Raw genomic sequence first — 8,980 nt, 5'->3', positions numbered from 1 at the left:
CCAGCGAGAGCGTTACGCATGGGCCTCGCATGAGCACACCTCAAGGAACCATGCACGAGAGTGGCCTGAGGGAACTAGTAAGCCAGCCAGTGATTGGTGATTCCCTCAACCCATTACGTGCGTGTCATCCAGAAGGGTAAGTCGCCTATACAGAGAGTAACGTTCGGTGAGTGCGCCTAGACCAGCCACACCCGACGTCCACTCCTAAGAGTGTGCAATTTACCCAGATAAGAGAAGCATCCTAAGTTACTCCGCAAGGGCGTAGCTTAGGCGGACAAGGAGAGGCGCTAGAGCCCTTCCAGTAAGTGACACGCGTGTGGTTAGATGTGAGTTGCAGGCCTCCACGTGTCACCATCTGAGAGGGGTGCGGTCCAGACAAAAGAGCACTCCGTACCGCTAAAGGTACAGACAGGCGCAGCCAAGCGCAGACATGCGCAGACTCTCACGCTCCCCATTGCTGATTCTGAAGGTACGCTTTCTCTGAAAAGCATGACAGGGTTCTGACACATGCCAGAAAAGCATAACAGAATTCTGTTATGCCCAGGAGCAGGGAAAGAGAGATAAAAGGCAGAATCAGAGTGAGAGTGAGGGAGATAGACGAAAAATAGAGTGCAAGTTTTACTCACACACACATTTTACTAAGTTTCCAGTTTCTGGTGGTTCTGTTGAACTAACTTGATCGTCGGAGTGCAAACGGCCGCTAGAGGCGCCGTCTGTGTATTTTGCAGGTCACGTCTTGAAGCCATCTGAGAGAGAGAGTTCAGAAGGTGATTCTTCAGGAGACGCAGTCGCGAAGACAGGGCAGAAAGTGTTACGAAGCGATTCACCCACGTTCAAGTTGCCGGCAGGATCATTGGCTAAAGGGTGTTTCCATTCTGACCTGGCTGTCGTACTCGTGGAGGGCCTCACAGCGCCATGGCCCCATCCGGGGACGTTTCTACGTGTGAGTCCCCCTGCTTGGGAGTGCTACTGCGCAAAGGGGCGACTTTTTGGGTGCCAACTCATGCCCCCAATCATCTAGTCACTCACTTTGAGAGCGTATCTGCCTTCCTCTCGTACCCTGCACCCGGCTACCCTGGGCGTGACCATCCTCTTGAGTCGTATCTGCCCCAAAGGCGTCTCTGGGGCGGCAGGGGTATTTCACGAGTCTGGCTGCCCTACACTGGTGTTGTTACTATGGCCTTGAAGCCACCTTTCTCTTCTCTTTATCACTCTCCTGGATCATCGGGACCTGAGGCCTTCCCACGGCGTCGCTCCCTCCATGGTCTTTCCTACCCATGGATATCGGGGAACTACACTGTGATTGCCTTGCCTTAGTAATATTTGATCTGGGCGACGCCTTCACCTAGGCAACGTCTTGCCTTGCGATGCTTCCTCTTGGCGTCACTGGTACGTGGCGCCTCTTTACCCAGGCCACGCCTTGTGTTGACCTTGACTCCTGGTGTTGACTTTGACTCCTGGTGTTGACTTTGACCTTGACTTAGTCAACGCCCGGATACGGGACGGTACACAAGCCCCCCAGTCTTAAGCTGAAGACTTGTCTTCAGCGCAAAGACTAAGGCCTCGCCCACGCCGTCCACGTGCCACCCTGATGACGTGTCACTCCCTGCTGACTCAACAATTCTCGAATTATTGACGTGACACTCTCTATACCATAGGAGCGCTCTTAATGACTGATTGGACATCCTCTGAAACGGGGAAAATAACACCTTTTGGGGCTACCCTTGATCGCGCGCCACGTGGCCCATCGTACGGCCAGCCTCTAGAGACCCTTGCGTTTCCCCTGGGCGATTGATCCTTTGACACGTGGTACGATCTCACGGCTCCTAGTTAGCGCCTCTTAGGTTGCAAATGTAACGTTCAAGTTACCCCCAAACCCTGCGCTCAGCCCACTGTTACATTCATTCCCTCTGCGTCTCTGCACTGTTCATCGCCTTCAACCCCTTTCTCTGCAATTTCTGCTCTCTCCCTCTCGTGCTCTCCTTCCTCCTTCACTTTGACAGCAAAGGTATGATTTTCGCATATCCACGACTCTTCCCTTTCGTCACATTGCATGATTTATTGAACTGCCTGGGACTGTTGACATTTATGCATTACTGCGTTCTTCCGCTTCTCCTTCCTTCTCTGTTCCCTTCTCCTTCTGTCTGGGTTTTCTCGCGTGGGTGGTGTTTCCTGGGGTTCACTCCCCTTCCTGTCATGGCTACACTTGTTAAAACCTTTTTCCTCTCTTCTTTCTCCAGCTATTTATTCACACCATGACGCGCACGAACGCAGAGTCTGATTCCTCCCCCAAGACCCCCAAGTCCAACTACAAAGCCTACTACCCGTGGGCCCCCGACGAGCTCTTGAACGAGTGTACCAGCCTGACTACCTTCCAGGACCTGGAAGCTCATCGTGGGGATCCCCACTTGTATAACTGATCCTGCCTGGTGAATGTAATGTCCACTTCCGGCGAGTGGTCTTCAAACATATCTACCATCATCACAGACCTCGCGTACCTCTTCCTCTGTGATGCGGTGGATCCACCACCTGAGAAACCTCCCGAAATGGTGTGGATTTCCCCGTGCGTAGGCATCTCGTGCTGCTGGGCTTCTCCACCTGCTAGTTGGGAGCTCGACACGCCCCCCGTCCTTCTGTCCAGCAAATAGTCATTTAGGAACCCGCTCTTAACCAGACGTCGAGCTGGTATCCTAAAGCTAAACACGAATCCACGGTGTGGCCAAAGCCTTGGTGAAACTCACACCAGGCATCTGGCTTTGGTCCCAGCACCTTGTCGCCCACCTTCTCCGGCGCTTTCAACCTAGCGGATATATTGGGGATGGCGATCAGGTCCGCCAATCCCATGACAAACTTGTGCTTAGGCGGGCGATTATATTCCCGGCGTGCTGGTTGCTGGCGCCCTTGGCTCCTGCCCTTGTTCTTCCTTGGATCATAAGGATGGCGAGTCCTCTGATCCTTTCTGGCTGCCGCTGTCTCCAGCACCCTCTCTGGCTGGATCCTGGTCTAGGCAAGTGGCCTAGCGGGAGCCACGCTTCCTCTCTTCTCGGCGACTTCACTCTCGTCGGCGATGTGCGCCACCGCAAGTCGCCTAACCTCAGCAAACGTGGCGGGGTGAGCCCTGATCAATGCCTCGCAGAATGGCCCTGGCAGCACGCCCTTCTTAAATGCATAGACCAGCATTTCTTCATCTTTGGCCGGCGATCTGACCATCTGCGCCCCAAAGCGATTCAAGTAGTCCCTGAGGGACTCTCCCTGATACTGCCTTATATCAAACAAATCGTAAGACACCCTGGGCGATGCCTTATTCACGATATACTGCTCGACGAAAATCTTCGAGAACTGTTGGAAGTTGGTAATGTGGCCGTTAGGCAGGCTCACAAACCATTCCAGCGCCGTTCCCTGGAGTGTGCTCACGAACATCTTGCAGTATACGACGTCTGATCCTCCTGACAGCATCATCTGCGTATGGAACGTGGTGAGATGAGCTTCAGGATCCTCCACGCCGGTGAAAACAGCCTTGACAGGTACCACACTCGCAGGAATAGGCGTGTCGGTAATCGCCTGAGCGAAGGGCATAGGAAAAACACGAGGTGGCGACGACGGCGCAACCTCTTCAGCAATAGGACGCCCTTGCTGCTCCTGCAGAGCTTGATGCAGCTCTTCAGTCACCTTGCTGAGCTCATCATTCCTGGCCCGAGAGGCGGCCAGGTCCTCATGCATTCTCGCCTGTTCTATGCGCGAGGCTTCTACAGTTGCCTGCAACGAACGCATCATCTCTGCCATCTGCGCCATGGTCATGGCAGCGGCGCCTTCAGCAGCGACGGGCGCAACTGGACTTGAACGATTGCTTCTCATTTTTCTCATGAAACTTGACGAATCACAGAATGCAGCGAACAACACTTACTTCAGCTACGATCGATTCAGCGATCAATCGGTAAAAACTGCGCGAAACTCTGCAAGAAAACTCAAGAACACAGCGAACCTCCACAAAAACCTGCAACTCCACCAGAAACCACCGCTTCTCCCACGACAAACCAAACGAGCCAAAGAACTCAAACTTCACCGAACAAATCTCGCGTTAACAGCAGAAAACTTCACTTCACCGAACAAAAACCCAAACGAACGGTGGAAAACGCGAAATCACCGAACAAATCTCAAACGAACAGCGAACAGTGGTTGCACCAGCACACAACCACTCAGAAAACGACGAAAACCTCCAAGAACTCACGCTGTGGATGGGAACAGGTTTTACACGGCCCCACGGTGGGCGCCTGATGATCCTGCCTGTTGACCAAAACGTTGGAGCTTGCCTCGTCAAACTTGGATCGACGTGTGCACCGCTTCAACCTCCATCCTCCGCCAAGATCCACCTCAAGAACCTGCAAAAGAACAGAGCGGCGCCGCTGCGGCCGATCGCACTCCAACGCCCAAGTCAGTGACCGAACCACCAAATACTAAGAGCAATAACACTCAAGAACTCTCAAGGAACCGTGCAATGTTCTCTCTCACAGTATGCTCAAGAACTCGCAAGCGTAAAGAAGACAATCTGAACGTGCGTACCTCGAAAGTTCGTTGGGAAACCCTTTTATACCTGGTCACTTTCTCTCTCCTGGCAGTTACGCAGCTGGACACGTGGCTCGCATCCAGTCGTACACGTGCCATCATCTGGAGCCTCCTTGACTTGGGCGCTGCTTCTGACTCTCTTTTGGCTAAGTTACTTATGCATGGTACTGCCCAGTGCATAGCTAACTTGGGAGTGCGATCTCTACTAGAATTGGCGAGTTAGGGTGCCTTCGTACACCTTCCCTGTGGTCTCGCCGGCCGCCTTCATAATCTGCACCACCTTCATCTTCGGCGATGTGCTTGCTCTGGCGATCTCCAATCACTTGGTCGCCTGAGTTTACATCCGGAGACTTCATCTTTAACCCGATGATCGCCGGTTCTGGTATGCTGGAGATCGGAACACGCCAACTTAATAACTGGCGACTTCACGAGCCTCCCGACCTCTTTCCCTTCTTCCAACCTGGCGTCTTGTCAACACGCCGATACTGTAGCTTGATGCCACGTCATCACTTCCGACTACCAGGGCGGTACAATAACTTTAACGCTTTCTGCCGCACTCACGATGCTCACATATCTGTCCGTCCCGGCAGGCCTGGGGAACCTGTCTGCGTGGACGACAGACCTAGAAAGGGGAACCCTTTCTTCTTTATGTACCAGACGGTGTTTAAACGCGTAGGGGTGCCTCTCCCATTCACCCCCTTTGAAAGGGACGGCTTCCCCCTTTATTGGACGGAGCGCCCTAAGCTTGTTAGGGCCAAAGCCCTGGAAGAGCTATCTCTTGCTGACAGGGAGGTAAGCAAGGCCTTGGCTGGGCTGGGGATCATTTTTGATACATTGAAGCTTGTTGCTAGCGAATACAATGCTCACGCCCTGACCACATACTTTGGTAAGGAGACTTTCCCCTCATCCTTTTTGTTGTGAACACCTTGCTACCGGATGTTTGTTCCCACAGCCTCTTCCCCCTGTTTTCCATGGTGCCATGTTACTTGCATCTCACGCATCTATGCGCTTTGTAATTTTGTATAGTTGCTTTGGCCTTGATTTCTGCTGCTTGGTCTATCTGGATGTAGGATCGGTGATGGACGCCTCCAAAAGGATGATGCTGGCGAAAGCGATGAAGGAGGCTCGTGCTGCCAAGGCAGGCGCCTCCTCCGCCCCTGCTGCTGATCCGATCCCCCCACCAACTCTGCCACCGCCACCACCGATCACCACCGAAGCCCCCCTAGGCTCATCTCCGTCATCTCCACATAGCCCCGAGGTGCTTCAGACTCCCGGCTCTCCTCTGCCCATCGCCGCCGTTCCTCTAGCCGTGGCCTCGTCGCCCGCTCCAACCCCCCTTGACAAAGGGAAACGGGTCTTGGAGATTTTATCGGATGATGAGGACTCGGAAGGTGTGGCACCCTTCAAAAGGAGGAAATCTGCGCGGGTTCCCCTTCTGCCAGAGGCGTCGCCCCAGGGAGGGGACTCCTTCATGGATAACCCTCCAAGTGCGACCTCACTTCCCCCCACAACAGTCCAAGAGGAAGGGGGCGAAGGCGCCAAATCTGCCCCGCCTCCGCCACCGGCAGAAGTCTCTGCTTCCCCTTTCTCCCGTCGCTGCCACCCCCGATCTCATCGCCATCCCTCCTCCAATCATGCATCTGATGAGGGGCTTCAGTGGTGGAACTATGCCAGAGGGCACCGACAGGAAGGAGGGCATGCCTTTCTACTTGGGGGCCTTCTTGGCGGTGGCCCTTGAATGGCGCGCCCAGGCCAGAAATACTGTCCTGCAAGCTCAAACCCTCCAGGCCTTGGAAACAAGGGTAACTGCCCTGGAGGAGGAAAAGAAAACCCTGGAATGCCAAAACAAGGCCTACCAAAGCACTCTGAAGCAAGCTCAAGAGGCCAAGGAAAAGGCTGAAAAGCAACTGGCAGAGGCGATGGGGTTCCAAGCTAACTTTTACACTCGGGAAGTCGCCCTCCAAGTTCAGTTAACGGGCCTTCAAGACTTAGTCGAAGCTGATGCGGAAGTTCAAAAGGACTTGAAGGACCGTTGCTGTGAGCAGGCTGACGAGATGGAGCGGATGGAGGGGGAAATGGCTACCCAGGCCAAAGCTATGGGCCTTCTCCAGGTTGACTACAACAAACTACAGGTCGAGGTCAGTCGGCTTCGTGTGGAAAAGGAGGCTTTGGAGAAGCAGGTAGCTTCTGGGGGCGCCACCATTGAGGAGCTAGAGAAGGACAAAAAGGCCCTCATCCAGGACATGGCGGGCACTTTCGAGGAGGGATTCCAGGAAGCTCTGGCCCAAGCAGTCTGCATGAACCCGGGGATCGACATTTCCAACTGCGATTCCACTCACCACATTGTTGATGGAAAGGTCGTGCCTCTAGAGATGGACGATTGAGCCGCCACCCTCGATCATCGGCCCATTCCTTTACACTTGTTTTAACCTTCTTTGATAAACTTGTAATTCTTTGAATCGTCTGCACTCTTGCTTCAACTCTGGGATTTTGTATGATTACTTTCGTGCCCTCGCGACATAGAATTCTGCCTGTGTGATCTTATTCTCATTCTTTGCCTTCGCGTGCTTCGGTTGTTTTGCTTGTATTATACCCGTTTCTTTCACTTCGTTGGGCGGCCTTGTATGCCCGGGAAAGGTCACGCGTCAATGCCCACGCCCATGGAGAGGCTCACCTAGTGGAGCCGTATCGTCCACGGGGTGTCTCTAACACCAAAACGGTCTTTTCCTTGATCCTTAACGCCCGGCGCCCACGCCTAAGGAGAGGCCTGCTACAGCAGCGCCGTATCGTCCCCGGGTGTCTAAAACGCCGAGTGCTCTGGGGGGGTCGTTCCCTCCATGGTCTTTCCTTCCCATAGGTATCGGGGAACACCCTGCCAGTGATTCGCTGGCGTTTGGCAGTCTCGTCTCCCTCCACAGTCTTTCCTACCTGTGGGTATCGGGGAGGCGACGCCAGTAACTAACTTTGCCCTCTTCGATTTCGTCTCCCTCCACAGTCTTTCCTACCTGTGGGTATCGGGGAGGCGGCCCTGCTGATATTTGGGTTGGCGACACCCGCGACGTCTCACGCTGGCGTCGCCCTTTGCGTCCTTCCAGGTGACGCCTCGGGCGTCTCATGCTGGCGTCGCCTTGGGCGTCATCTTTACCTTGACATTGACTTTGACCTTGGCCTTGGTCGACGCCTGAGGACAGCGAAGAGCTCAAGGTTTTGCCCGTGCCATCCACGTGGCGATTCTTGTATGGCTGATGGGACGTTCAGTCATTCGACTTGGTCCTGACTCCTACTGTGCCCCTGACCCACTTTCGACGGCGCATCGTACCACTGGGCATTCTGTCGAACATTGCTTGTAACATCAACTTTTCTATACCATACTTGATTTTTTGCAACGCCGCTTTACTTTGCATACGTTTCGCATATTGTGCGCTTTTCCTTCGTCATGTTCCTCAACGGCGCCTGCACTCAGGCGACACCTTCTCTCTTGGTGACGCCTTCACCTAGGCGACGCCTTCTCTCTTGGCGACGCCTTCACCTAGGCGACGCCTTCTCTCTTGGTGACGCCTTCACCTAGGCGACGCCTTCTTTCTTGGCGACCCCTCACATTACTTCAAACGGAGAAAGATAAAGGCTGAAAACCAAGGCACGGCTTTTAATCAAACTTGTTTTCTCTTTTATTTGGGTGACCTCATTAAAAAACCCCGGAAGGGGAAAAAGAGCGTCCCCTTTATCAAGACTGTTACATAGCTGCTTTACATAAGTCAACTAAAATAAAACTTCAGATTGGCTGCATTCCAACTGCGCGGGATAGGACCTCCATCCAAGGTCTCTGGGCTGTACGAACCGTTGCCCTTAGCCTCAGTAACTCTGAAGGGTCCGGTCCACTTGGGAGACAGCTTATTCTCCAGCTCGTATGGGTGGGCTTTCCTCATCACTAGGTCGCCGATCTGAAACTGTCGTGGCTTTACCTTAAAGCTATATTGTCGCTCTACCCTTCTCTTCACTGCTCCAGCTTTTATTCTGGCTTCTTCCCTGGCTTCTTCTAGTAGATCTAGGTTTACCCGCCTTTCTTCGTTGGATTCCTCCGCCACAAAGTTTTGAAAACGTGGTGAGCTTTCATGTATTTCTACTGGGATCATCGCGTCCGACCCGTACACCAAACTGAAAGGCGTCTCCATGGTAGAAGATTGGGGCGTGGTGTGGTATGCCCATACGATCCTTGGAACTTCCTCCGCCCACGCCCCTTTGGCCTTCTCTAACCTTCTCTTTAGCCCCCTCAGCAGAACTCTGTTTGCTGACTCCACTTGCCCGTTGGTCTGGGGTGTTCGATTGATGCGAACACTTGCTTGATACCTATCTCAGCGCACATATTTCTCAACTGCTGACTGGCAAACTGGGTCCCGTTATCGGATATCAAGCGCTT

Source organism: Phaseolus vulgaris, unplaced genomic scaffold (genome assembly GCF_000499845.2).
Source record: "Phaseolus vulgaris cultivar G19833 unplaced genomic scaffold, P. vulgaris v2.0 scaffold_70, whole genome shotgun sequence".
Lineage (NCBI taxonomy): Eukaryota > Viridiplantae > Streptophyta > Magnoliopsida > Fabales > Fabaceae > Phaseolus > Phaseolus vulgaris.
The sequence above is the reverse complement of the archived record's forward strand: the minus strand, read 5'-3'. Positions refer to the sequence as shown.